Below are 27,124 nucleotides of genomic sequence, written 5' to 3'. Positions count from 1 at the left end.
TAAAATTAATAAAAATATTTTTAAAATTTAATATATTAGGGAAAAATATCTTCCAAGCATGATTCAGCTGCTGATCATTTGTCCCATTATTTCAGTGGTGAAATCTGTCACTGCAGGCCTTAAAATTTCATCAACAGTATCCTGTCATAAATGTCTGTTACACGGTTATCTCCCTATGCACTCAGTTGCACACCATGTTTTCTATTGATCATTAAAATGAATGTTAGAAGTAGGACAACTATTAGTTACATGATTTCTTTAACATCTTTTCACGCCTGTTAGTGAAACAACAAGAGCAGGGAAGAGGATGCATGCACTTGATAACTCCAGGCTACGTGATACATACACCTGCCCAAGGGCATTACAATTTTCACTACTAAACACCACACACACACACTGCTTCTGAAAATCAGGGACAACAGAATGTATTTGACATAGGTATCACAAACATTTTGAGAACTCAAGACAAGTTCAGAAACAGAAATTCTCACCAAATTCATGTTTAGAATTCTGAAGCTCAAGACAGTGTTTCCCAAGATTTTAAAAATTTTCAATGAAAAATTTTATGTGTTTCTTAAACACAGATGAACATCATTTTTCCCAACATCCATCTCAGGCTGCACAGCCATAAAATGCCTAATGGAAAGATGCAGGCCTTTCCCAACTGACACATACAGCTAAGCTGCACAGTCCCATTAGAGCAAATTTTATTTTCCCCAATATAGGAACAGGGTCAGAAAAGCAAATCTTACTTTTATGAGCTGTGCATACTGGCACTGTTTTGGTTTTTTTTCATATATCTGAATAACCCTTCCTCAAAACCACTAATTTTATTTATCTGTTTGATTTATAATTTGTCTTCCTTTTTTTTGTTTGCACTTTAAATCACTCAGAGCAAACAGGCTTTGAATCACCTCATCCTGAATAATGCATTACATTTCTTCACTTGGATGATGTATGATAACTGTGCTTAATGGCTTGTTGGTGGCTGGTAGCACTGACAAAAATATTCTCAGGTGCCAGCTATGCACTGCATAAACTGATTCAAATTGAAAGAAAACTGACACATAATATTATACACATTATGGACCTCCAAGTTCTGAATTAGGAAGCAAAACCAGGTTCTTTACATATGTATAAATCATACTACTGCCCTTATGACTAGACCAAGAATAGAGAGCTTTTGGATATCTAAACAATCAAATTAGAAAGGAAATGGTTTAAGCAAAACCAAGTTTTTCCATTAATTATTTTCTAGGATAACTAAAAGCCAAGGTGTGAAACACTGCCCTTCACAAAGATACAGTTAGTGTACTTTATTGTTGCTAATAATCTCAGGCACATTTGTCTCTAACATGTATGAACAGATACTATAGAAAGAAAAAAAGAAACTAAGAAGCACTAAAGAAAGAGTAGTACTTGGAGCAACTTAAAAAAATTAATCAAAAGGTAACTACTTTCCTTCATTTAGAGATCAAAACCATGACTTAAGACCTGTTTACAGCCAAATAAAAAGTAGCTTATGTTCAGTCTGAGAACTGTTACTGCTGGATCTACGATAGGTATGAAGAAAAACTACCTTCTCTTGCTCAGCATGATTCTCATCTTCATGTTCTTCTTCCACTCTGTCTTGTTTTAATGCTTTCAAAAATTCATTCTTATCAATCCACATTCTTGTCAATTTTGTTGAACGAGGCTGACCAACTTTCTCAATAGATGACAAATTTGACCAATTACACTAATGTAGGGGGACGTCAGAAAAAAAAGAAAAATATTAAAAGTCTATTCATATAGAAAACTTTGAATAAACGACAAAGACTCATAGGCACCTGTAGTTTCTGCTTTCATATATTTCCAGAGTAAAAAGTAGAGGGGAGATACAGTTCTTAGATGTAATCCCAGATATGAAGGTGTATGAAACCCTGATAACAAACAGTGAACCTTTTGAAGTGTTCACACTATTAGCAATTTTGAAGTTTAAATCCATCAGGTTATACTTCCTAATATACCGATTTTATTACAAATCGAACTTACAAAGCAAATACTGCAGTGCTTAAAGGCCAGTGATGTACACTCCATATTTCTCTCTCCCACACTAACTTCCACAAAAACAAACTCATTTAATATAGTTCTGCATAAAGCTTACTAATCCAGTTATCCAACCAATTTTAAAATTTGATAGATTTGATGAAAACTACAGACATTGCTTTACCTCTTTTATTGAATTCTGTGATACTGTAAATGCCTTGGCAGTTGATTTGAGAGGACTGAAATTGCCAGTACCATATTCAGATTAATGAGAAAACAGATTCCTAAGTTTATTTTCTTTTGCTTGGCTTTTCCACTGTGTAGGCTAAACAAAAATTTAAACAAAAATTTAGAGAGCCATTAGCTACAATAGGATTATTTTCAGGAATATTTAGAAAAAATTATTAAACAAAAGCAAATCATAACTACAACCATAATTTAGAATAAATACCGGCTTTATTATGAAAAAGAGACTGTTTATGAGAAGTTAATCCTCTCTCACAAATACTGTTTACACTTTTTATATAGAGTTAAATTTGGAAACAATTCATTGCATCTATATCAATAATTGGGATAAATTCTGGAGGTACTTATTTGCAAACTATAGTTTTCCACTAGGTATCTGTATTTCTGTTAAAAGCATATATACAAGTGGCATTTCAATTGTCTAACTTAAAAACATCTTTCACTCTCCTTTGGACAGCTCTTGCACTTCTCAAAAAAAAGCAAATGAGAAATAGAGAGCGCCAATTACAGTGTAGTTTAAAAAGATAAAATGAGAAAAAGTGTTTCTATTTACTTTTGGGGTGTTGTGCACTTAGCAAGATTTGAAAGCATAATACTCTAGGAATGGTACTCTCAGGGGTGAAATAAGCACATTCAGAATTAGAGCATGTTGTTCATTTCACCAGTATTCATGACTCACCTTTGCAGGTGAAGTAGCAGGTTTAGGGACTAATCCTTTATAAATATTTGTGCCAGTTCCATTCTTTACTCTCTGTGAATGAAGACTTCCTACTACAGGGAATCCAGGTATCTGCAGTTCTTTTGTACTACTCTTTTTAATGACCAGCATTCTTGGTGATCTAGATTTAGTATTCAAAGGGCAATCCGGGGGAAAAAAAAGTGTGTGTGTATATATCTATATCTATAGATATATATGCATGTGTATATATTATTAAGTTCCTAGTTCATAGGGTACTGAATAGCCATATGGTCCAGAGCAAATAGGCATAAATCAGAAACTTGGTCCAGTATTAGTTCCTCAAATAACATACTGTACAAACCTGGGTAAACATTACTTCTGTTCCATTTTCCTCAAGCACCTTTTATAAAATATTTTACTTATAAATGCCAGAATTGTACTTTAAAAAAATAAAGTGTGGTGGGTTGACCCTGGCTGAATGCTAGGTGCCCACCAAACCCAGTCTATCACTTCCCTCCTCAACTGGACAGGGGAGAGAAAAATTCAACAAAACACTCACAGGTGGAGATAAGGGCAGGGAGAGATCACTCACTAATTAATGTCAGGGGCAAAACAGACTCAACTTGGAGAACTTGGAGAAATTAACTGAATTTATTACCAATCAAATCAGAGTAGGATAATGAGAAACAAAAGCAAATCTTAAAAACACCTTTCCCCCACTCCTCCCTTCTTCCTGGGCTTAATTTTACTGCCAGTTTTCTCTACCTCCTCTCCCCTACTGCAGTATAGGGGGATGGGGAAAGGGTGTCGTGGTCAGTTCATCACACATTGTCTCTGCTGCTCCTTTTTCCTCAGGGGGAGGACTCCTCACACTTCTCCTGCTCTAGCATGGGGTATGTGGCAGGACATCCCCCCCTACCAGAGAAGAGCTTATCTGCAGCTGATGCGACAGCTCTGGACATTCTCTCCCCCACGTGAAGTGATGAGATAACCCAGGCCAGCTCTCTGACCAGTAAGTGTCATGAGCTAGTGAGTTATTTCTTCCTCTGGCAGCAGAACTCCCAATAAACAACTGAGTATGAGAACAGATGTGGGGAGATAATCCAGAGATTTCTGACTGAAAAGGCACTATTTTTACAACTACAAAAGCTACACAAATTTCCATGGAGGTAAAAGCCTCCTACACACACTCTGGAAACATGCAGGGGACTTCTCCCACAAGCTCAGATGTGAACTCTGCAGATACTTTCCCAGGGAATCGAGAGGAAGAATTCTATGTGTACCCCATCACCAATTTGGTGGGAAGTTACATTGAATCCTAATCTATACTATTTATTCACTAGCTGTAATATAGGTACCTTTATTGTGCACTGTATTTTATCTACTAGCAGTTCTTTTTGTTGTATTCCTGTGTAGTACATAGCCTGTACAAGTCTTATGTCTGTTAAATTTGTATCTATTAAATAAATAATTCATTTTGTAATAGACCTAATCAGCCATTATTAAGAACTTGCAAGTGAAAGCAATCTGGGGTGCAGACTGCCCCAAACAGAACTACTGCCAGAAATCTGAGTCAAAGGCAGGACTTGTCTAAGCTCTCTCTCTCCATTCCCAACAGGGTCCCCCACACAGAAGACAATCCTCCATGAACTCCTCCAGTGTGAGCCCTTTCCATGGGCAATAGTTCGTTAACTGCTCCAGCATGGTCCCTTCCACAGGGTGCAGTCCTTCAAGAACAGCCTGCTCCAGTGTGGGCTCCCCATAGGGTCACAAGTCCTGACAGTAAACCTGCTCCAGCGTGGGCTCCTCCATGGGTCTGCAGGTCCCTGCCGGGACCCTGCTCCAGTAAAGGGCATCCCACAGGGTCACAGCCTTCTTTTGGGCATCCACCTGCTCTGGCATGGGGTCCTCCACAGGCTGCAAGGGAATATCTGCTCCACCATTAATCTCCAGGCACTACAGGGACACAGACTGCCTCACCATTGTCTTCACCATGGGCTGCAGGAGAATCACTGCTCTGGCACCTGAAGCACCTTCTCCTGCTCCTTCTCCACTGATCTTAGTGTCTGCAGAGTTGTTGCTCTCATATATTCTCACTCCTGTGAGCACCTCAGAGGTGTGGTGTCACCCTGGCAATTCCAGAGAGACACAAATCACTGCAATGTGCTGGGGCCTGCCCCAGGCCTACCAAGCCATGTTCACCACTACTCAGTACCCTCAGGGGGAAAATGTTGTCTCTAGATCTGGCAATAAGACAACAGGCCCTGCAGCTGAATCAGAGAATCAACCTGTGCTGGTATCAGTTGCCCCTATATACAAGAAGAAATGCACATAAAAGTAATCTCATAAAAGAGCTTTAGTAAAGGAAAATAAGGAGATCCAAGAGACCAAACCAGCAGGGTTATGACAAAGGCCATTTTCAGTGCCATTACACAAGGGTTAACATAGGAAGAAGAGGAAGAGACAGAAGAGGTAACCACTTAATCCATATCCTTGAGTGAGCTGCAAGAGATATGAAAATATTTAGGTGAGCATATTACCACCTGGCTGCTCCGATGCTTGGATAATGGGGCTAGCAGTTTGGAATTAAAAGGTAAGGAACCCAAGCAGTTGGGATCACTTTTTAAGGAAGCAGGCATTGACAAAGTGATGGGAAAAAAGACACAAGCCCTTAGCCTCTGGAGGCTGCTCCTGTCAAGAATGTGGGAAAGGCATCCTACAAGGAAGATATTCCATGTCACCCAGGCAAATAGATTGCAATAAAGGTATCCAATACCAGAGGGAATTAGCCATGCAAGAGATGATTTATTATAAGCTAAACAATGTGCAGTTCCCCACAGATCCAGACAAAGTCCTATGCATATGACCTATGTGGCAAAAATTTGCACAAAGCACACCAATGATGCATCCCAACCCCTTGGCAACATTAGTCTGAAAAGATAATGAACCACCCAGAGTGGATGAAGCGATTTGTCAAATCCAGGAATATGAAGACAGTATTTTTTCCTCCCTTATCTTGGCTGTGGAGAAACTACCAGATAAACTGATCTGGGAGTTCCAGCAATTCAGAGAGAATATGTCCTAGTCCCCACCTGTATGTAGGAGTGATGGGGGATAGGACGGTCAGGACGGACAGAGATGAGAGATCTCTGAAGCCAGGTCTTGGAACTTGCGGTTTATTGCAAAGGGTGTGGGTGCAGGGGCCCTGCTTGGAGCTGCCAGCCACAGCTCAGAGCAGGCCCGAAAGAGGGACAGAGAGGTAAAGAGAGTGGTAAAGAGAAAGAAGGCAAGAGCGTGGTAAAAAGGATGAGAGAGAGCACGAAAGAGTAAAAGAGAGAGGGAAGTTCCTGTTATAATGCAATAAGTCTTCTTCTGTGTTGAATATTCTAATTCTCACTAACCAATCTAATACAAGATACAAATCCTATAGCATTTACTTACAGCCTATAAGAATCATTACATTACCATACTGTGTTACATTTTAAACCATAAAAAACACTCTTTGGACCCCTTCTGCAAAGCTAGCAGGGTCTGCTCTGACCCTTGGACCTGTCTGCAAGCAGAGGGTATTGTTTCATCAAAAGGGGATTACCTTCAGCCAGCCATACCATTGTTTTCCAGTTGTTCAGTAGCTAAGGTATCTCAAAGCTTGCTTTCATTTCAATTTTGCTTATAGTTTCCATATTCTCAAAATCTTTTGCCAGGCAATCATATTGATAAAGCTTTTCTGTTTCATCTTCCCCAACATCTGAATGTACCCACATCTCAGTGACTGACAGGAGGCATTCTTTCTCTCAGGAGAGAGGATATGAAAAGTACACATTACAGGGTACCCTGTGGTTTTACCTATGGGACCACAGAGGGGAGATGAGGAAAAGGGATAGAAAATCTACCTCAAGCCTAGAGGCATGGGGATATGAATTTCAAGGAAAAAAAACACAAATTAAGGTTCTTCCAGGAAAGCTACTGCTCCAGTATCCAATGGGCAGTTCCCCATGCAGAGTGGAAGGGATAATTTTACTCTTCATTGTACAGAAAGAAATTCTAATCCATTTATACAAGAAGTGGAGAATCCTATGACAAGGACTATTGGGGTCCTACCTACAGTCAGGTGAAAGAGAGGGATTACTGGGTTTACTAGACTGTGTGCATTTCGTGGCCGGGCACAGCAGCCCCACAGGAGTACAAGGCTTTAGCAGACACTGGAGCACAGTGTACCCTAATGTCCTCAAGCTCTGTAGGAACAGAATCCATTTGTATTTCTGGAGGGACAGGGGAATGCAAACAGCTGACTATAGGAGGCTGAGGTCAGCCTGACTGGGAATGAATGGCAAAAACACCCTATTGTGACTGGTTTAGAAGCTCTGTACATCCTTGGCATAGATCATCTCAGAAGAGGGTATTTCAAGAACCCAAAAGGGCACTGGTGGGCTGTCAGTATGGCTGCCTTGGACACAGAGGAAATGAAGCAGCTGTCTGCCTTGCCTGGTCTTTCAGAGGACCCTTCTGTTGTGGGGCTGCTGAAGGTCAAAGAACAACAGGTGCTGATCATGGCAATATCACACCAACCCAGACTCCCTGATTCCATACAGAAGCTAATTCATCGACTGAAGACCCAAAGAGTGATCAACAGGACCCACTCACACTTTATAGCCACATAAGGCCTGTAAGAAAGTTGAATGGAGACTAACACTAGATTATCATGGCTTGAATGAAGGCACACCACTAAGTGCTGCTGTACTGGACATGCTGGAACTTCAGTAAAAACTGGAGTCAAAGGCAACCCAGTGATGCCATAATTTATATCACCAATGCGTTTTTCTCAATCATAGAATATGCTGAGTTGGATGGGACCCACAAGGATCGCATCCACCTCCTGGCACTGCACAGGACCATCACCAAGAGTCACACAAGGTCCCCAAGAGTATTGTCCAAACGCTTCTTGAACTCTGTCACACTTGGTGCTGTGATTACTTCTCTGAGGAGCCCATTCCAGTGCCCAACCACCCTCTGGGTAAAAAACCTTTTTTTAATATCTAACCTAAACCTCCCCTGACACAACTTCAGACCATTCCCTCAGGTCCTGTCCCTAGTCACCAGAGAAGAGATCATTGCCCCTCCTCTTCCCTTCACAAGAAAGTTGCATACTGCAATAAGGTCTCCCTTCAGTCTCCTCCAGGCTCAACAAAAAAAGTGCCTTCAACCACTCCTCATATGGCTTCCCCTCAAGGCCCTTCACCATCTTCTTTGACCTCCTTTGGACACCCTTTATTAGCTTTATATCTTTTTTATATTGTGGTGACGAAAACTGCACACAATATTCAAGGTGAGGCTGCACCAGTGCAAAGCAGAGCAGGACAGTCACCTGTGGAAGGGGCTAACAACGGGCCTGTTAGCTAAAGGAGCAAGAAGAAGCTGAGAAGAAAGAAGAAGCTGATAAGGACCTCTCTCCAAGGCTGTAACCAAGGAGACCAAGAGAATTGAGGGACTGAAGAAAGATAAGAACTTCACAGCTGCATGAAGTATATTTAGAAAGTTAGTTAAGTCACTGTAACTTTTCACCAATGGTGTTATGTTGATTTATTGTATCCAATAGTTAGGGTAGAAGAAGCATAAACAATTAAAAAGTGTATAAAAGGTCAGCCATGTTCAATAATAAAGTGTTTCCATCTGAAACTGCTTGTGGTCCCTGCTTTGTGTCGTGACCGCCTCGACAACGACATTTGGTGACCCCGACGTGATACAAGACCCTTAACAAGATACTCGGGATCCTAGCAATTGGCAACCGTGACCCACTGGGACATAGTGGGGGAGGCGGCATTGGTGTAGCTGAGAGTGGCCGGTGAAAGCCACAGGGAGGTCCGGACCTGATTTTCTCCTATCAAGACACCTGGAATTAGGTGAGCCACCAACTAGCGATAATGGGAAATAATTTATCTAAAGAGGAAGAAAGTGTTTTGGCTACATGGAAAGTTTTGTTAAGAAATAAGAGAATCTTTACTTCAGACTATGCCCTTCAAAGTTTATTGCTGTGGGCTAAATCACAGGGTTTTGGCACGGACCCTGGTACAGCATTTAGTGTTAAGGCATGGAAAAAAGTCGGGGACAGACTGTGGGAAGTTATCCGAGTGGGAGATAAAAGTGTTGTCGATTTAGCTGTTACCTGGGGATCGCTCTTTGAGGCGTTGAAACAATGGAAAACAGAGCAGAAACAAGCAGAGCGGGATGTGGACGAAGAATCGGGGTTGATAATAGAAACTGACGGGGGGGATGAGGCAGACGGGGCCTCTGATGGGGAACTTGCTGAAACCATCCTTGAAGAAGGTGCAGGTGCCATGGAAGTTACCAGGCAGGATGCCAAAGCTTCTGGGAAAGCTGCCAAAACTTCTGGGCAAACTGCCGTGGCGTCTCCTTATCAGACTCCTAAACCTCTGTATCTCACACCTGCGCAGCAGCTCCCGATGGTGCCTGTATATGATACACCGCTACGCCAGCTAGCTGAACTGTCTTTAGCAGAGAGAGAAACCCAGCCATCTGCCCCCCCGCTTCCCTCTGCTCTAGTCCAGCCATCTGCCCCCCCGCTCCGCTTTCAACTGCATGAACAATCTGCAAGGTCGTATCCTCCGTTACCTAGCAGTGACAGCGAATCAAGTGACGAGTCACCCGCAGTAACACCTGAGTTGGGGCAAGGAACTGTTGTCAGTTTACCTTTTAATAGCTCTAGCCCTACTGCCCCATGGACTTTGCCTCCATGTCAAGTAACTGTGCTTCCTCGACATCCTCAGGAGTTTTGGGAATTTGTTAGAAAAAAAGCAGTTGAAGAAAATAATTGGGACATAATTGAAAGATTACGTCCTCCAAAAGTACCTCAGGAGAAGAGTGCTGATGCAATTGTTGCCTGTACTAACGCTATGGCTTTTCCAGTTTTTAAAGCAGCTCCTGGAACAAGGCAGTATGACAGTCATCATGTCTTTGCCTGGAGAGTTGTACAAGATCTCCAGTCGAAGGTGGCTCAGTATGGTATTAATTCCCCTGAGGTAATGCAATTAATACGTGTAATCAATGCAGATCTGCTTGCACCTTATGATATCATGCACCTTGCCACAATTTTATTCCAACCAGTGCAATATGGTGTTTTTCAAGAATCTTGGAGGCAAGTGGCTGAGCGCACTGCTTTGACAAATATGCAGCTGCCTCAACACGACCCTCGTCATGCTGTGGGTGTTGATGCCCTATTGGGCACTGGGCCTTTTGCTAATCCAGATTTACAGGCAAGGTGGGATCCTTCGATTTTGACGCAAGCTCAACAAATTGGCATGAATTCTTTAATTAAAACAATGGAAATGTCAGCTCCAAAACAGAGGTATGTTACTATACAGCAAGGGATGAGAGAACCATTTATGCAATTTGTGGAAAGGCTTGCTGCATCTATTGAAAAACAAGTAGATGATGAATCCTTGCGACAGAAATTGTGTATCCAATTGGCAAAAGAAAATGCAAACCCAGATTGCAGAAAGATTATTGATACTTTACCCGGGGAACCCACATTGCCTGAAATTGTTACTGCTTGCTCAAAAGTCGGTTCTGTGGAGCATAAAATGGCAGCTCTTGCTGCAGTTTTAAGACCTTCATCAAAATGCTATAGATGTGGACAGCGAGGGCATGAAGGGAAAACAACACCTAATCCAAGTGCATGAATTGCAGTCTGCCTTATCTTGTTTTACAGGCCAAATAAAATACCATTTACCTTCTCATCCAATTTTAAAACTGACCAAGGAGATTCCTTTTGAAGGAAAACAAATTTGTTCTCCTGTTCCAGTGGAAGGTGTAACGGTTTTTACGGATGGATCCGGGAAAACCGGAAAAGCAGCTGTAGCTTGGAAAAAGGATGACCACTGGGAATATGAGACAATGATTCAGCAGGGATCTCCTCAATTGGTTGAACTCTGTGCTGTTCTTCTGGCTTTCACTTTATTTCCTGATTCTCTAAATATAGTCACTGATTCTATCTATGTTGCCAATTTGGTTAAGCAGTTAGATCAAGCAGTGTTGTATAATATCCAAGAGAAACCATTGTTTACCATGTTAATGAAGTTATGGACAGTCATTGGTGCTCGAAAACATCCTTACTTTATCATGCATGTTCGCAGCCACACATCGTTACCAGGATTTTTTGTTGAAGGCAATGCCTATGTAGATTCTCTAGTAGCTGCTGCTGCAATCAAAACCATACCTAATGTGTTGCAGCAGGCAATTTTGTCTCATCAATTTTTTCATCAAAGTGCTCGAGCTTTACAGCAGCAATTTAAATTGTCTCCTGGTGAAGCGAGATCAATTCTTTCTTCTTGTCCTGACTGTCACATGACTCATGTCACTCAATATTATGGTACCAACCCTAGGGGTCTTTCCACTTTAGAGGAATGGCAGACGGATGTTACGAAAATGCCAGAATTTGGTCGCTTTAAGTATGTTCATGTTACGGTTGATACCTTTTCTCATGCAATGATTGCTTCAGCATTCACAGGAGAAAAAACTCGTGATGCTATTCGTCATTTTTATCACGCCTTTTCTGTTCTAGGTGTTCCGTGTCACATAAAAACAGATAATGGCCCAGCATATGTTTCGCAGAAAATGCAAGCATTCTTTCGTGCTTGGGGCATTGAACATTCAACAGGTATTCCACATGTCCCCACGGGCCAAGCAATTATAGAAAGAGCTCACGGTCTTCTTAAACGTCAGGTTCAAAAACAAAAAGGGGGAATGCAACAGGAGTCACCTCAAGTGAGATTAGATAAAGCTGTTTATGTGTTAAACTTCTTGCGTCCCCTACCTGACTCACAGTTATCTCCAATTTTTTACCATTTTTCTTCTTTGAATGCTAGGCAACCAGATCTCCGTAGAAATGTTAAGGTATGGGTCAAGGATTTAATTACTGGCATGTGGTCTGGCCCAGTGGAATTAGTAACCTGGGGAAGAGGTTATGTTTGTGTTTTGACAGATAATGGTCCTCGATGGGTTCCTGCTCGCTGTGTCAAACCTTATCTGGAGCGAGCAGGCAGGGACAAGACGGATGGCTCCGCAGCTGAAGCAGAACGTGCGGATGACACTGGCTAAGGCTATATCTAGATATATAAATCAGGATATGTATTTCATTGCTCTTCATGTGCTTTCATAGTAATTAAAGGGTGTGGTTTTGGTTTAGGCTGACCGAGACAATGCAGGTTTTTGGAACCTTTGTTCTAGTATTCCTGCAGCTCCTTTTGAGCACTTTGGGGTGGTTATAGTTCACGGCTTTATGGGATAGTTAGGAAATTTTAAAGCACCTATAGATGGATGAAAGACAGGAATGATTGTATTAAGAAGGGAATGTTGATTTTGTTGATGGTTGTGATTGTTGTTTTGTGTTTCCCCTCTCTGCTTGGATTTTTGCAAAGGGCCCTGCAAAAATCCATAGCAGCTGTGTTTAAAAACAAAAAGGGGGAATTGTGGAAGGGGCTAACAGCGGGCCTGTTAGCTAAAGGAGCAAGAAGAAGCTGAGAAGAAAGAAGAAGCTGATAAGGACCTCTCTCCAAGGCTGTAACCAAGGAGACCAAGAGAATTGAGGGACTGAAGAAAGATAAGAACTTCACAGCTGCATGAAGTATATTTAGAAAGTTAGTTAAGTCACTGTAACTTTTCACCAATGGTGTTATGTTGATTTATTGTATCCAATAGTTAGGGTAGAAGAAGCATAAACAATTAAAAAGTGTATAAAAGGTCAGCCATGTTCAATAATAAAGTGTTGCCATCTGAAACTGCTTGTGGTCCCTGCTTTGTGTCGTGACCGCCTCGACAACGACAGTCACCTCCCTTGACTGGCTGGCAATGCTTTGCCTGATGCACCCCAGGACACAGCTGGCCCTCCTGGCTGCCTAGGCACTGCTGACTCATATTCAACTTTCTGTCAACCAGGACCCCCAGGTCGCTTTCTGTGGCACTGCTTTCCAGCATCTCATTTCCCATTCTGTCCATTTATCCAGGGTTGCTGCATCCCAGATGCAGAATCCATCACTTTCCCTTATTGAACTTGATACAGCTGGTGATTGCCCAGCCTTCTAATTGGTCAAGGTCTCCCTGCAGGGCTTCCCTGTGTTCAAGGGAGTCAACAACTCCTCACAGTTTTGTATCATCTGCAAACTTACTTAGCATCCCTTCCAGTCCTGTGTCCAAGTCATTAATGAAGGTGTTGAAGAGCACAGGGCCTAAGATGGAGTCCTGTGGAACCCCACTAATGGCAGGTGGCCAGTCTGATTTCACCTCATTCATTATAACCCTTTGAGCCCAACCCATGAGCCAGTTGCTCACCCATCGCATGATGTGTTTATCCAGCTGTGGGCTGGACATTTTGTCCAGAAGGATCCTGGGAAAAACAGTATCAAAGCTTTACTGAATCCAAAAAGATTATATCAACTGGCTTCCTTTGATCAACTAAGTGGGTAACCATGTTGTAGCCATGATATTTTATGAAAAATCCTTTGCTAGGATTTTTCTCCTATTCTAGCTGAGACGCCTCAGAAAAGAAATGTAAACAATTAACTATCTGATGGCTGTGGAATGTGGTCTGGACATTGTTTACCAACAGGTGCATCTGTGATTGGTACATGTTGTTTTTTTTCTAATTTATGGCAAATCACAGTCGGCTGGCTAGGACTCTTCGGGAGTCAGGAGCCTTTGTTATTCATTCCATTCCTGTTCTTTCTAGCCTTCTGATGAATCCTTTTCTCTCTATTCTTTTAGTATAGTTTTAGTATATCATTTTAATATAATATATATCATAATATAATAAATCAGGCTTCTGAAACATGGAGTCAAGATTCAGATCTCTTCACTTGTCCCAGGAGCCCCCGTCGGTTTGACCATACCTTGTCATAAAAGGAAATCAGGTTTGATAAGCAGGACTTTCCTCTCATGAAGCTGTGACTGATGACCGTGTTGTCCTTCAGATGCATTTCCCAGAATAACCTTCTCTATAACTTTACGAGGCACTTGTCGGGGTCCGCTGTTACTTGTCTCTGCCCTGACAGGGGAAAAGGTGGTTCTGGGCAGGCCACGCTTTGAAGGATGAGTCTGAACTCTTGAGTTTTCGATCTTCAGTTGTGTTTATTATTTCTTATCTACAAAGTTTTTCTGTCTGCCCAGCCAAGGTCTGATCAGCAAGGCAGCCAAAAGCACTCTCTCTCCCACCCACGGGGCGGTTGTGTCTTTTATAGTGAAAACTACGTATAATATATTTACCTTCTATTTCCAATACTTTTTACCCTTGTTAACAAGTGCACCTTCACCATGAACCAATCCACACGTGCCAACATCATCCTGAACATGGATGCCAAGGAGAAGAAAGAAAAAGGACAGGGCACGCCCAAATCCCTCCATCTTGGGACTCCTGACCCCCATGTACAGGATTTCAAACCCCCCTGTACAACACTCAAAACCCCCCTGTACAGTGCTTTAAAATCTATGTTTCACCCTGTGAATATCATCCCTTCACCATTCAAACCTGAAGATCTCTCATCTCCTCATACACAGATGACATCCTTAGAAGGGTCAAAGTCAAGCCACCAGACACTTGGCAACATTCCAGGACTTCCGAGCCCCCCCCAAGGGTTGTCTCAGCAGCTCTGGACATCCGGAGCGATGTGCTGAGTTCCCACAGGCACTGAAGTCAGACTGACAGGCCTGTAGCTTCCAGCGTCCTCTTTCTTGCCCTTCTTGAAAATCAGGACAACTTTTGCCAGCTTTCTGTCAGCTGGGATCACTCTGGATTCCCAAGACCACTCAAAAAGCATTGCAGAGGTTTTGTGATGAAATCAGCAGGCCTTTGAGGATTCTTGAATGAATTTCATAGGGCCCCATAGATTTGTAGGGATCCAGCTGGAGCAGCAGATCCCACACAAGATCAGTGTCAACTGGGAGTTGATCATTCTCTTAGTCATGGTCCTCCAGCTCAGGGCACTGGGACCCCCTTAGTCCACCATCCATGCTGAAGACAGAGGCAAAAAAGCATTAAACACCTCTGCCTTGTCTCTGTCCCTGTTTGTAAGGTGACCATCCTCATCCTGTAATAACACCAAGGTTGTGGGTTCAATTCCCATATGGGCCATTCACATAAGAGTTAGACTTGATGATCCTTGTAGGTCCCTTTCAACTCAGAATATTCTGTGATCTCTGACTTATTTTTACTCTGCCTATGGCCATTAATACATATTTTCAAACTGTTTTCCCCCACAGTTGTGGGATATGGAGTTATATTTGTTAAAGTTGTTAAGGCTTATGTTCCTCAGAAGGCCCTGTGGGGAAGGCACAGCTGCAGGATGGATGGTTAGAAGTTGGTTGGGGGGTGAGAGGCAGTTATGAGGAGGAACATGTGTACAGCATATGAATGGGAAGCTGATTAGGTGATAGGACGCATGCACAGCAGACTGAAGCTGAGCCAGCCAATGGGTGCCCTTCTTCTGTTAAGTTCTGGTTCTGTCCGGTGGAAACAAAAGGTATAAAAGGGGGGTGATTTCTACAATAAAGTGATCCCCTTTGGATGCATAAGGTGGTCCATGTCTCTTTGTTTCCCATTGCTACACACAGTTCTGGCAGCTGCAACTCCATTTGAGCTTTGGCCGCAAAAATTTTCTCCCTACAGTGATGAGCAGCATCTCTGTGTTCTTCCCATGTCACCTGACCTTGCTTCCACTGGCCCTATACCTTCTTTTTTTACCTTATTTCCAAGACAAGATCCCTACTCAGCCAAGCTGGCCTTTGGCCTTGCCTGCTTGACTTCTGACATTTGGGAATTGCTCCTCCTATGCCCTTAGGAGGTGATGTTGAAAAAGTGACTAGCACTGATGGACCCCAGTGTCATGTCTGATGCCTCATGTGTGGAGACGCAAGGCTTGACTCCATGTTTTCAGAATGCTGGTTTATTATATTATGATCTATATTATATTAAAATACTACATTAAAACTATACTAAAAGAATAGAGAGAAAAGATCATTACAAAGCTAGAAAGAACAAGAATAGAATGCAAAACAAAATCTTGTGACTGCTCGAGAGTCCGAGCCAGCTGCATCTCTGATTGGCCCTTAATTAGAAACAACCAACATCCACCAATCAGAGATGCACCTGTTGCATTCCACAGCAGCAGATAGTTATTGTTTACATTTTTTTCCTGAGGCTCCTCAGCTTCCTAGGAGGGAAAAATCCTAGCAAAGGATTTTTCATAAAATATCATGGCTATACCCCAGCACCTTCAGAAGCGTTTTTCCGGGGGACCTTATTCACTAATTCCCTGAGCAGCCTGAAGTCTGCTCTCCTCATGTCCAGAGTTGAAGTTTTGCTGACACTTTAACTCCTGTCAACAAAGATTTTAAACTCAATCACTTCGTGGTCACTGTATCCAAGACGGCTGCCTATCTCTTTGGCAGCAGAGTGCAGACCACAGTTTGCTTTCATTTGGAGGGGTGTCCAGTACACCTGCAATAGACTGCCCCAGGAGTGGAAGCACAGCCCCACTATCTGCCATGGACTAATCCAGACTGTACTGGAACAGGGTGAAGCTCCAGAACACCTGCAATACACTGATGACATCATTGTGTGGGGAAATATGGCAGAAGAAATTTTTATGAGAGAGAAGAAAATAGCCTAAATCCTTCTGAAAGCTGGTTTTGCCATAAAACAAAGCAAGGTCAAGGAACCTGTACAGGAGATCCAGTTTTCAGGAACAAAATGGCAAGATTGATGTTGCCAGATCCCAATGGATGCAATCACCAAAATAACAGCCATGTCCCCACCAACTAATAAGAAAGAAACACAAGCTTTTTTAGGTGTTGTGGGATTTTGGAGAATGTACATTCCAAATTACAATCAGCTTCCTCTATCAAGTGACCTGGAAGAAGAATGATTTGGAATGGGGCCCTGAGCAGTGACAAGCCTTTGAACAAATCAAGGAGATAGTTCATGCTGTAGACTTTGTGCAAGTCTGACCAAGACAAGATGCAAAAAATGTGCTTTATACTGCACTGGGGAGAATGGCTGTCAGAGACTGAAATGTTATATTTCATGTTATATTTCATGGCTTAAACATTGATATGAAAGACTTTATCCCATTATGGCAAAACTGTGTATTGAAACTGCACCAACAAAGCTGCACCACCAAAGCCCACCCCACCCTGAATAGGCCTCCTGACTGAAACGAATTGTGAGTTAAGCTGCCTAAGAGAACTTGTGATAAGATAAAAGTGACACTAGTTCAATAATCTCAGATCTGGGAAGAAATGGATAAGGCTCGGATAGTATCCACAGGAGGGCCAAGCCCAGCAGCTATCCTGAAAATCATCCCTGGCTGGCTTTGGCATGGAGGCCATAGCCCACAGGTTTATCTACTGAGACCAGCTTTGCACAGACACCCCCCCCCCCCCCCCAACCAAGAGGAGAGGAGGAGAGTTTTGGGTGTATGGCATAACCTCTGATCAGAGGCAGTGAACATCCCTTCTCTGTTACACAAACTGGCTCAGCTATAAAACCCCCCATCCCAGAAAAGCCACATCCGTGGGACATTCATTTGAAGGGCAGCTCAGGGGGTGTCATAATCCATCAAAGATCCCCAAAGTGCTCCTGTCACGGTTTGAGGCTGGCACAATGCCAGTGCCTTCATGAAAATATATTTTCCCTAGTGGCTTCTGTGAGATGTAATCAGGAACAGAGCAAAGCAGGCTCCAACTTAGGAGGAAAGGAAACAAACTTTATTAACTACAACATCTAAAAAGGAACAGACACAGAACTAAGAATGAAAACCCTCCAAATACATTCCTCCTCCTCCCCCCATTTTCTCCACAGCATGAAATAACATCTTAGATTTCCACTCCATCACCATCTCTCAGATAATCAATTTTCAGTCCATCACCACCCCTCAAATAATCAACTCTCAAGTCCATCAGGGAGAGAGGAGTCCCCCCTTGCACCATAGGCTTCCCCCAGAAACACAATTGAAGCCTCTTGTGTTTCCATGTCACTCGTGGCACTGCCCAGAGAACATCTGCCCTCGTGACTTCTTCCGTCCATGTCCAGTGCTCTTACCACTGCACATGGACCAGAACTGCTTTTAGGCTTCTTCTTTTAAGGATGCTCCACCCAGTTCCAAAAAAGCAGCAGTCTCTCAGCTTCGTGACACCAGTCCCCCCCAAATTTACCCCCTGGGGCTGAGGGGCCTCGTGAACAGAGATCTTCCTCTTCTCTGAAGACAGAGGGCATCCCACACCCTCCTCAGCCGTCTCTGTTCACGCCACTGCTTCACCACACTCTCTTGGCTTCAAGGCATTGCCTCCCCCTAAATGCAGTCTCTGGGTCACAGGAAAAACATGGGTCTGCCCATGGCCATACAATAAAAGAGTCCAGCCCAAGGCCACTCCATCATCTCCTCTTACCTAGGATTCTTCGCACCTCTTCTAACATGTCACACTTGCACCAACTTTCCTCACACTTGCCCATTTCCTCTGGCTTCATCTCTCTCTCTCCTCATTCAGATTCAGGAGGATCAGTATTTGTAAAGTTTCCACTATTCAAGAAAGGGGTTAAAATCTTTGCCTCTGTCTGCCCAAAACTCCCACAGAGGGTGCTGCATCCCCCACTTCTGGCAGGCCGTGCTGCCAGCACGATATCAAACCTCAAGACATCACAGGTACTGTCTCTCTCTATCTCTCTCCTGGGGGGTGGGGGGGGTGGGGGCGATGCTTGTCAGGGCTCCTCCACCCTTCTGTTAGGAATATTAGTAATTCGTGGAGATAAATAGTATATAAAAATATATATGTGAACTGGGGAGAGAAAAAGGGGGGGGGGGGGAATCCCTTCGTTCCCTTTTAGGTTAAAAAAATCCAACAGGATGACGAGATCACAAAGCCGAAGCAGATGGACATCTCAGTATTTGCATCCGAAAAGAACCCCAGCTGCACCAGGGAGGAACATTCATCAGCACCTACGCCCAAAGACGCCAGGTGCTGATGGCCCAGACAAGATGCCTATCTGTGGGGATCAGAACCATCAAACACATTGAATCTGAATGCCAGATTCTGGGAACCAGAGGAATGGACCATTCCACCCCCGGATGAGGCTTTGTCCAGGGAAAGAAACCACCTTGAATATGAAGAACTCAGAAGGAAACAAAGACTTTCTGCCGCAGGCCAAATAAACTGTATAAAAACTGCTACCTTGCAAGCAGTAAGTGTGGACGGGGAAGTCTTGGTACCAGTTGGTCCATTCTTCACGTTCACCCGTATCACTTCCCGGGGGTGGTACGCTGTCCGTTTTGGTGGTGGCTGTCGAGACTGTTTTTTTTGGTCGCGGAATAAATTTTATTTTTCATATTTTTATTAAAATTGGATAATTCGCATTTTTTTATTTATAACACTTCCATCTTGCAAAGCCTTCACCCCCCTCCTCTGCCCAAGGCTCCGGCCTACCTCACCCGGCCACATGGCTTCCCCTTCCCCACCCAGCCCTGGCTGGGCAGGGGAGGTGTGACCCCCTTCACAGACCGGGACCAAGAGACACAGTTCCTGGGAGTTCTCTGATTTTAACCCTTTGTGTTCTCAGAGGCGGTCCATACCTGGTTAGTGGCCTAACCAGGTGCCAATATTCAAATCCAAGCACTGATTGGTTTGACCACAACCTCCCAAAAAACTCACTTCCTTTTTAACCTATGACAGGAGGGAAGAAGAAAGAGCAAAGGCCAAGGCTAGGATCATGGTCACTATAGCTAGAGAAAGTGTGTGGACAAGCAACTCTATCCCACAATCCAAGGTAACAAAAGAGTGGGTGGGTCCACTACCAGGAGCAGGCAAAGATAGGCCAGTACCGTCAAGTATGAGAGGAATGGAGAAACCTCAAGTCCCTTTGAGCGAAAGGTGCTGCTATTATTGCAGAGAGACCGGGTGCGTTAGGAGGTTTTGTAAAAAGCTCAGTATCGATAAGGCAAAAGCCAAAGAAGAAGAAGCGTTAGAGAAGATTCTTAGAGGCGACGATTAGGGGTGTCAAGGGCATTACAATTTAGGGGACCCGATGCAACATCTAGAGGAGCCCTTGATAAACTTTGAGGTGGGACCCCTAAATGAGGAATTTGAATTTTTGGTTGATACAGGAGCAGATAAGTCCTGTCTCAACAAAGTACCACAAGGTATGGTAATTGGTAGAAAATTTTGTGAAGTATTAGGAGCTGAAGGGAAACCATTTAGAGCCTCAGTGACCGAGGATGTAAAAATAATCAGAAACTCAAGGCAGTGTAAAGCAAATTTTATCTACCTGCCTAAATTAGAAAAAAGTTTGTTAGGGAGAGATCTACAGGTTCATTTGGGGGTAGGGATTATCCCGAGAGAAGGGAAGATGGTGGTACAAATAATGAAGTTATCCCAAGGGGATGTTGCTGAGATAAACCCAGAGGTGTGGGCTGAAGGGGGAAAGTGGGGCCTATTAGACATTCTGCTGATAACAATAAAAATGCAAGATGGTACTTCACCCATACGGGTTAAACAGTATCCAATTTCCCTAGAAGGAAAGAAGGGGCTTGCCATAGTTATTGAACAACTGTTGCAAGAGGGAATTTTGGAACCCTGTATGTCACACCACAATACCCCTATACTGGCAGTTAAGAAAGCTGAAGGGAAATATAGGCTGGTACAGGACCTGAGGGAGGTCAACAAAAGGACCATTTCTAGACATTTAGTTGTGCCCAACCCATATAGTCTTCTAAGCTGAATTCCAAGAGAACATGCTTGGTTCACTATTATAGATTTGAAGAACGCTTTCTGGGCGTGTCTTCTGGCAACAGAATGTAGACATTGGTTTGCCGTTAAGTGGGAAGACCCAAGTACAAAAAGGAAACAACAGCTAAGATGGACCCAACTACCACAAGGGTTCAGTGAATCCCCCAACCTCTTTGGACAGGCCTTGGAGCGTTTGTTAGAACAGTTTGTTCCCAAAGAAGTACAGATCCTGCAGTATGTTGATGACTTGATGGTGTCAGGCAAGGGAAAAGATCAAGTCAGAACAACTAGCATTAAGCTTTTGAATTTTCTGGGGAAGAAAGGACTAAAGGTTTCCCAAGAGAAGCTACAGTTTGTACAATCAGATGTAACATACCTTGGGCACATAATAGGAGAAAGTTATAAGAAGTTAAGCCCTGATAGAATTTCAGGTGTTTTATCTTTCCCAGCTCCAAAAGCAAAAAGGGATGTGAGAAAGCTCCTGGACCTGTTCGGATATTGCATATTATGGTTGGATCAATACATGCAAAGTGTAACATTTTTATATGGTAAGTTGGTAGCTCCAGATCCCATAATTTGGACAGCAGAAGATGAACAACAGCTAGAAAGCCTAAAAGACAAGTTATCTTCTGCCCCGGTCCTAAGCTTATCATACCTCAGGAAGGGCTTTGATCTTTTTGTGAGTGCTGAAGGGGGTATAGCCTACGGTGTACTAACTCAAGAGTGGGGAGGCTGCAGGAAACCCATGGCTTACATCTCCAAATTGTTAGATCCAGTGGCTAGAGGTTGGCCAATTTGTATACAAGCAGTAGCAGCTACTGCTATCTTGATAGAGGAGACCCAAAAATTGACCTTACAAGGAAAAATTAAAGTACATACTCCTCACGATCTTAAAACAGTGCTGAGCCAGAGGGCTCAACAGTGGCTAACCAATGCAAGAATATTAAAATATGAAATAATACTAATGAACACAGATTATTTAGAATTCATCACATCAAACGCCCTCAATCCAGCACAATTCCTTATGGGAGAGACTATAGAGAATTAGAACATGATTGCCTTGAATTGATTAGTCTCCAAACCAAAGTAAGAGAGGATTTAGAAGATCAGCCTCTAACAACTGGAAGAATCTTGTTCATAGATGGCTCTTCAAGGGTAATAGATGTAAAAAGAGCTTCAGGTTATGCCGTCATAGATGGAAAAACTTTACAAATTGATGAAAAAGGGAAACTACCCCCAAACTGGTCAGCTCAAAGTTGTGAAATATATGGCCTGAAAAGAAGATTAGACTTACTGGAGGGAGACTGGGGAACCATTTATACAGATTCCCAATATGCATTTGGGGTAGTTCACACATTTGAGGAAATATGGGAGGAGCGTGGATATCTAAGCTCAAAAGGAAAAAGCTTAGCCCATGAGAACCTGGTCAGGTCCGTATTGAAATCTCTAAAGAAACCAACAGAAATAGCGGTGGTCCATATAAAAGGGCACGAAAAAGGAGACAACCTTGAAGTTAGAGGAAAACGACTGGCTGATCAGATAGAAAATGAAGCAGCTTTACAACCAGGGGATCCAGTCAAAGTTTTTTAAGCAGAAACCATATCTGAGGAGGGAGAAAGAAGAGAGGAACCCATATTTAGTGAAAAAGAATGAAAGGCTATAAAAGATTTCAAGTTACACCAAGGGCAACAAGGGGAGTAGTTAACATCAGATGGACAAGTGTTTTTAAACAAAGCACTAGCTCGGAGAGTGCTAACAGAACTACATAAATTAACCCACTGGGGAGTCCAAGGACTATGTGATCATTTCCTAAGAAATAACCTGTGCATAAGTGTACATGACCTAGGAAAAGCAATTACAAAAGGGTGTTTAATTTGCCAAAAAGTGAACCAGAAGGTTATGAGAAAGGTAGCACCTGGAGGGAGGGAATTAGCTCTAAGACCTTTCCAGGACATACAAATAGATTTCACTGAGATGCCCCCAGTGCAGGGATACAAACATCTACTGGTTATAGTGGATCATCTCACCCATTGGGTGGAAGCCTTCCCGACAAAAAGGGAAACAGCCCAGGTTGTGGCAAGGGTAATCTTGGAGAACATTATCCCCAGATATGGAATGGTGAACACCATAGACTCAGACCGAGGTCCACATTTTGTGGCCCAAACATTGCAAAATGTAATTGAAGCTTTAGGAATAAAATGGAGATTATATACTCCGTGGCACCCCCAGAGTTCTGGGAGTGTGGAACAGATGAACAAAACTCTCAAAAATGTATTGACTAAATTGATTGAAGAAACAAAAATGAATTGGCTAAAGTGTTTGCCCCTAGCGCTTTTGCGCATCAGAACAAGACCCTGGTCTGATATAGGGATTTCACCCTATAAAATGATGTTTGGACTGCCATTCTTGTTAACACATTCTAGCACAGGAGAATATTTGGAAGGAAAAAAAGCTACCAGAAAATATTTAGAAGCCATTGTAAGAACCCTGGAAAGACTTGGAAAAAGAAGATACCTCCCCCAAACCTCCCCTCTTGACACAAAAGCACATTAACCCAGGAGATTGGGTTTTGATAAAATCCTGAAATAGTGGACCATTAATGCCTAAATTTGAAGGCCCCTTTCAAGTACTCCTCATTGCTAATTCAGCTGTGTGTACCAGAGAAAAAGGTTAGACCCACATCACAAGAATTAAAGGACCAGTCTCACCCCCAGGCATTGGACAGGATTCAACGTCAGTTTCTCCCTCTGGCATTGGACCAGATTCCACACCACTCTCACTCCCGAACTCAGGACAGGATTCTACCACACCAGGAGTTAATTCATCTGAGTATACCATTATAAAAGGACCAAAAGACTTAAAGTTGACACTCAAAAGGAAGAGCCAAAAAGACTGATGAACTGAATAAGAAAAGAGTTTGGTTTCAGAATCATAACATATCTTAAAGTGTTTTAAGACAGTTCTGTGTTCAAAAAGGGTTTGTAAAAAAAGTTAAAGACTGTTAATAAGTAATTTTGGTTAAGTCCTCCCAACTTAGTACCAAAGACTCGAGGTTAATCTTCTACAGAGTACTCCCCTAGGAGAGACCAAATTAGTAAGGACAGATCAAGAGAGGTTTAACCAGAGAAGTGGATAGAAGAGACTCTAAAGAGCTTAGAGGCTTCTTCTTAGTAAAGTCCCCAAAAGGCAAGGCCGGGTGGGCAAGTTGTGCAAGATGACCCATACCGGACTCTTGGGAAGGGTAGTAGTAATGGCTCTGATTGCTGGTGGTGCTCTGGAGAGTCCAAGAGAGCTGTGCAGTGAGTGCTACCAACCCCTCTATGAGAAAGAAGAAGTAACTTCCTTGTTGAGAGTCCACACCAATTTAAACTCTAATTATCTTAACCCCTCCCAATTGATCTGTTGTCAAGAGGATGAGAAAATGTATTGGATAGCCTGGAATACTGCCACGTTTAGGCAGTGACTCCTGGGAGAGTGCCCTGTAGGAGAAGCCTGGTTGTGCTTTGAACGTGATGCTACTGAAGCAAACCTGGTAGATCTGGTCAAAGGGAAGGAGATAGTAAAAGCAATAAGAGAACAAGACCATTTAGAAATACCCCAAGGTAAAAATCTAATAGGAGAAAAATGTATTTTAAGAAAAGGGAAAGGGTACAGTATGCCAGTAGGAAAAATAGTCGGTAAAAGGTATTTAGCAGTAAAGAACTCTGCTACCCGGTGGATCCCAAGAGATCCAAATAGAATTTGGTCTGTTGAGAAAAAAGAAGGGAACAAGTGCATTACCATAAAGCATATAGACTTTATGAGTGTGATAAAAAAGGGATAAGCCTCTTTTGGGGAATGAAAGAAATTTCTAAATATTGGGAAGGCCCAACAAAAACTAATAATACATTTTGGGAGGCCCCTAAATACCTGTTTTGGATCTGTGGTACTACAGCATCCACTAAATTGCCAGGAAACTGGTCTGGCAGTTTCATCATTAGAATTATAAAACCAGCTTTCTTTAACCTATGGACTTTCAAAGTAGATTGGTGGAAAATGGTAGCCTTCTTTACTGTGTGCACACTTGCTGGTTTGCTCTTCTTATTTCCCTGCTTAATTAAAATGATAACATCTGCTGTGCAGACCAACCTAAAGATCTCTGAAGGAATTAACCTGAAGAAACCAAAAAAGGTAATGAAGTTGAGTAACCATGATCATCAGAGTGCTCAGGAAATTTATAATCAATACAAAAAAAATTTAGGAAATTTTATGTTCATGAATCAGAAATTGCAAGTTGATGAGGGCTTAAACCCGATCAAAGAAAAAGAGGGGGGACTATTATGAGTAGAAAAGTTGTCCATTTTTTTTTAAGTTGCAGAGTCAACAAGTTAAACCAATTGCTGTTGTTAATAACTTCATGTTGTAATCACCTGTTGGTAATAGCTTTTCTTCAATTACCGGTTAATGGTTAGAAATCAGCTCAATTGTCCCCCTGCTGCTTCCCGGAGGATGACACCTGAAGCTGCGGGTAGCGGCGGGGGGTGGGGGGGTGGGGGGGGGGGGGGTGGGGGGGGTGGGGGGGTGTTTGGTGACGTCAGAGCTGGTATGCAAATGAGGAAGCCCCTCACCAAATCTTGCAAGAAAAACCTCTAAAACAACGTGCCAACATGGAATTAAGAGATCTAAGTGATATCTAAAGGTGAGGAACTTAATCCCGTGTCTGCTAAGATCCTTTTTACCTCTCACCCTAACCTAAAAGGATGTCGGCTAGAAAGAGGACCTTGAATGTCTCCTACTGCTTCTCGTGAGGACGGAAGCCCCAGCTCTACCTGCATACCAGCGGACACAGCTGCATTCTTCCTCCTCCTTCATGCCACTCCTGGGAGCAGCAGTGGCGTGGGCGCCAACCGTTTTTTCTCCCCACCTGAGCTGATTTTTTTAATAAAGGCATTAAAAAAGGAGAATGATCTCCTGCCCTATTTATTTCATGTGTTATGTTGGAAAGTTATGTTGTACTAATTTTTTTGTAGTGCTGTGTGAATGACAGTCTGAAGTTCCCCTCATTTGCCTCACGACAGTCCCAAGGACAGACATCAGGACCCTGAGGCCCCTGAGCAGAGTTCTGGCCTGCCAAGTGATTGTTTGCAGCTGTATCTACAGAGACTGCTTCTATCAGGGCCTGCCAGGGGGCAACGTGCCCTATATGCTTACACCTGTTTCGCAACAATAGCCCATGAATTTTCCCACCTCTTGGCCAAATGAACTTGCTGGGGCAACTTTGGTAGTCCCCCCCGGAAAATCCTTCATCTGCTTCACTACCACCGTGACGGATGGAGATTGAAGCCCCCTCCCAAGGACTGAGACTGAGACCCCTATAATTCTGATACAGGGGTGCTGGCCTGACTGAAGCGGGATGCCTGCTAAGTGTTGCCTGCAGATGTGTTCACTGGACCTAGACTGGTTTCCCATAGAAACCAGTCCTGAAACAATGGGTCCTGCTCACTGTTGATATTGACTTATCCTGCTGCGAACACAGACTGTCTGTACCCATCTTCAATACCTTTTTTCTCCTCAGGAATTTCAATAGACTTATTCTTTATTGTATCTGTTCCCCCTTGGCGATTTCAAGATCTGTTTCCCCCCCCCCCCCCCCCCCTTGGCAAAGGACTATAACAGACCCCTGAGTTAACCAGGTTTCTTGAGATTCTTCTCCCGGACGTGACTAGGTGAACTCCATCGGCTGGACCACAAGGACTTTGTCTCTACATTTGGTAGCTATACCTCCCCCCCCCCCCCTTCTCTATTCTTTTCCTTTTTCCTAATTCCTTTTATGCATTTGCTATGGTCATTCAACAAAAGGTGCATTTGTTTTGATTGATACTGCAATCCCCTTTCCGTGTTGTTTTTTGCACTCTGAGATCAGCTAACGGACCATCATGACTCCCGTTCGTATGAGTGGATTGTGACATGCTGTATTAATCCTTTTAAGTAGTGTGGTAAATAGAGTTTTAAGCTATAACATAATATTAAAATAGAAACTATGTGATGTAAGATACTTTTTGTAACTAGCTCATGGAATGGATAAGATAATGAAGAAATCCTTCGCATAGAGATAACAATAACAAGACACCAAGATCCCCAGAGAAGAATTATTGCCTCCTTACTGGAAAAAGCTAGACTTTGTGGGGACCAAGGTGATTGATTTACAAGATGAGGGGGGGAAGTTGACAATAACCAGAGAAATCCCTAGTTCGAAAGGAATGTTTGCATCATGTATGAGATATATGAATATGCAACAGGCTATTGCTTTTAAGTGTTAATCCTTTGTTAGCAAAGTGTGTTCTGTGGCAAAGCAGAACGCCCGGACATCTGTAATTCTTTGATTTCTATTGTCCTTTATTGTCCTAA

This window comes from Passer domesticus, chromosome W (genome assembly GCF_036417665.1).
Source record: "Passer domesticus isolate bPasDom1 chromosome W, bPasDom1.hap1, whole genome shotgun sequence".
In the NCBI taxonomy this organism is placed as follows: Eukaryota; Metazoa; Chordata; class Aves; order Passeriformes; family Passeridae; genus Passer; species Passer domesticus.
This window is presented reverse-complemented; position numbering follows the sequence as displayed.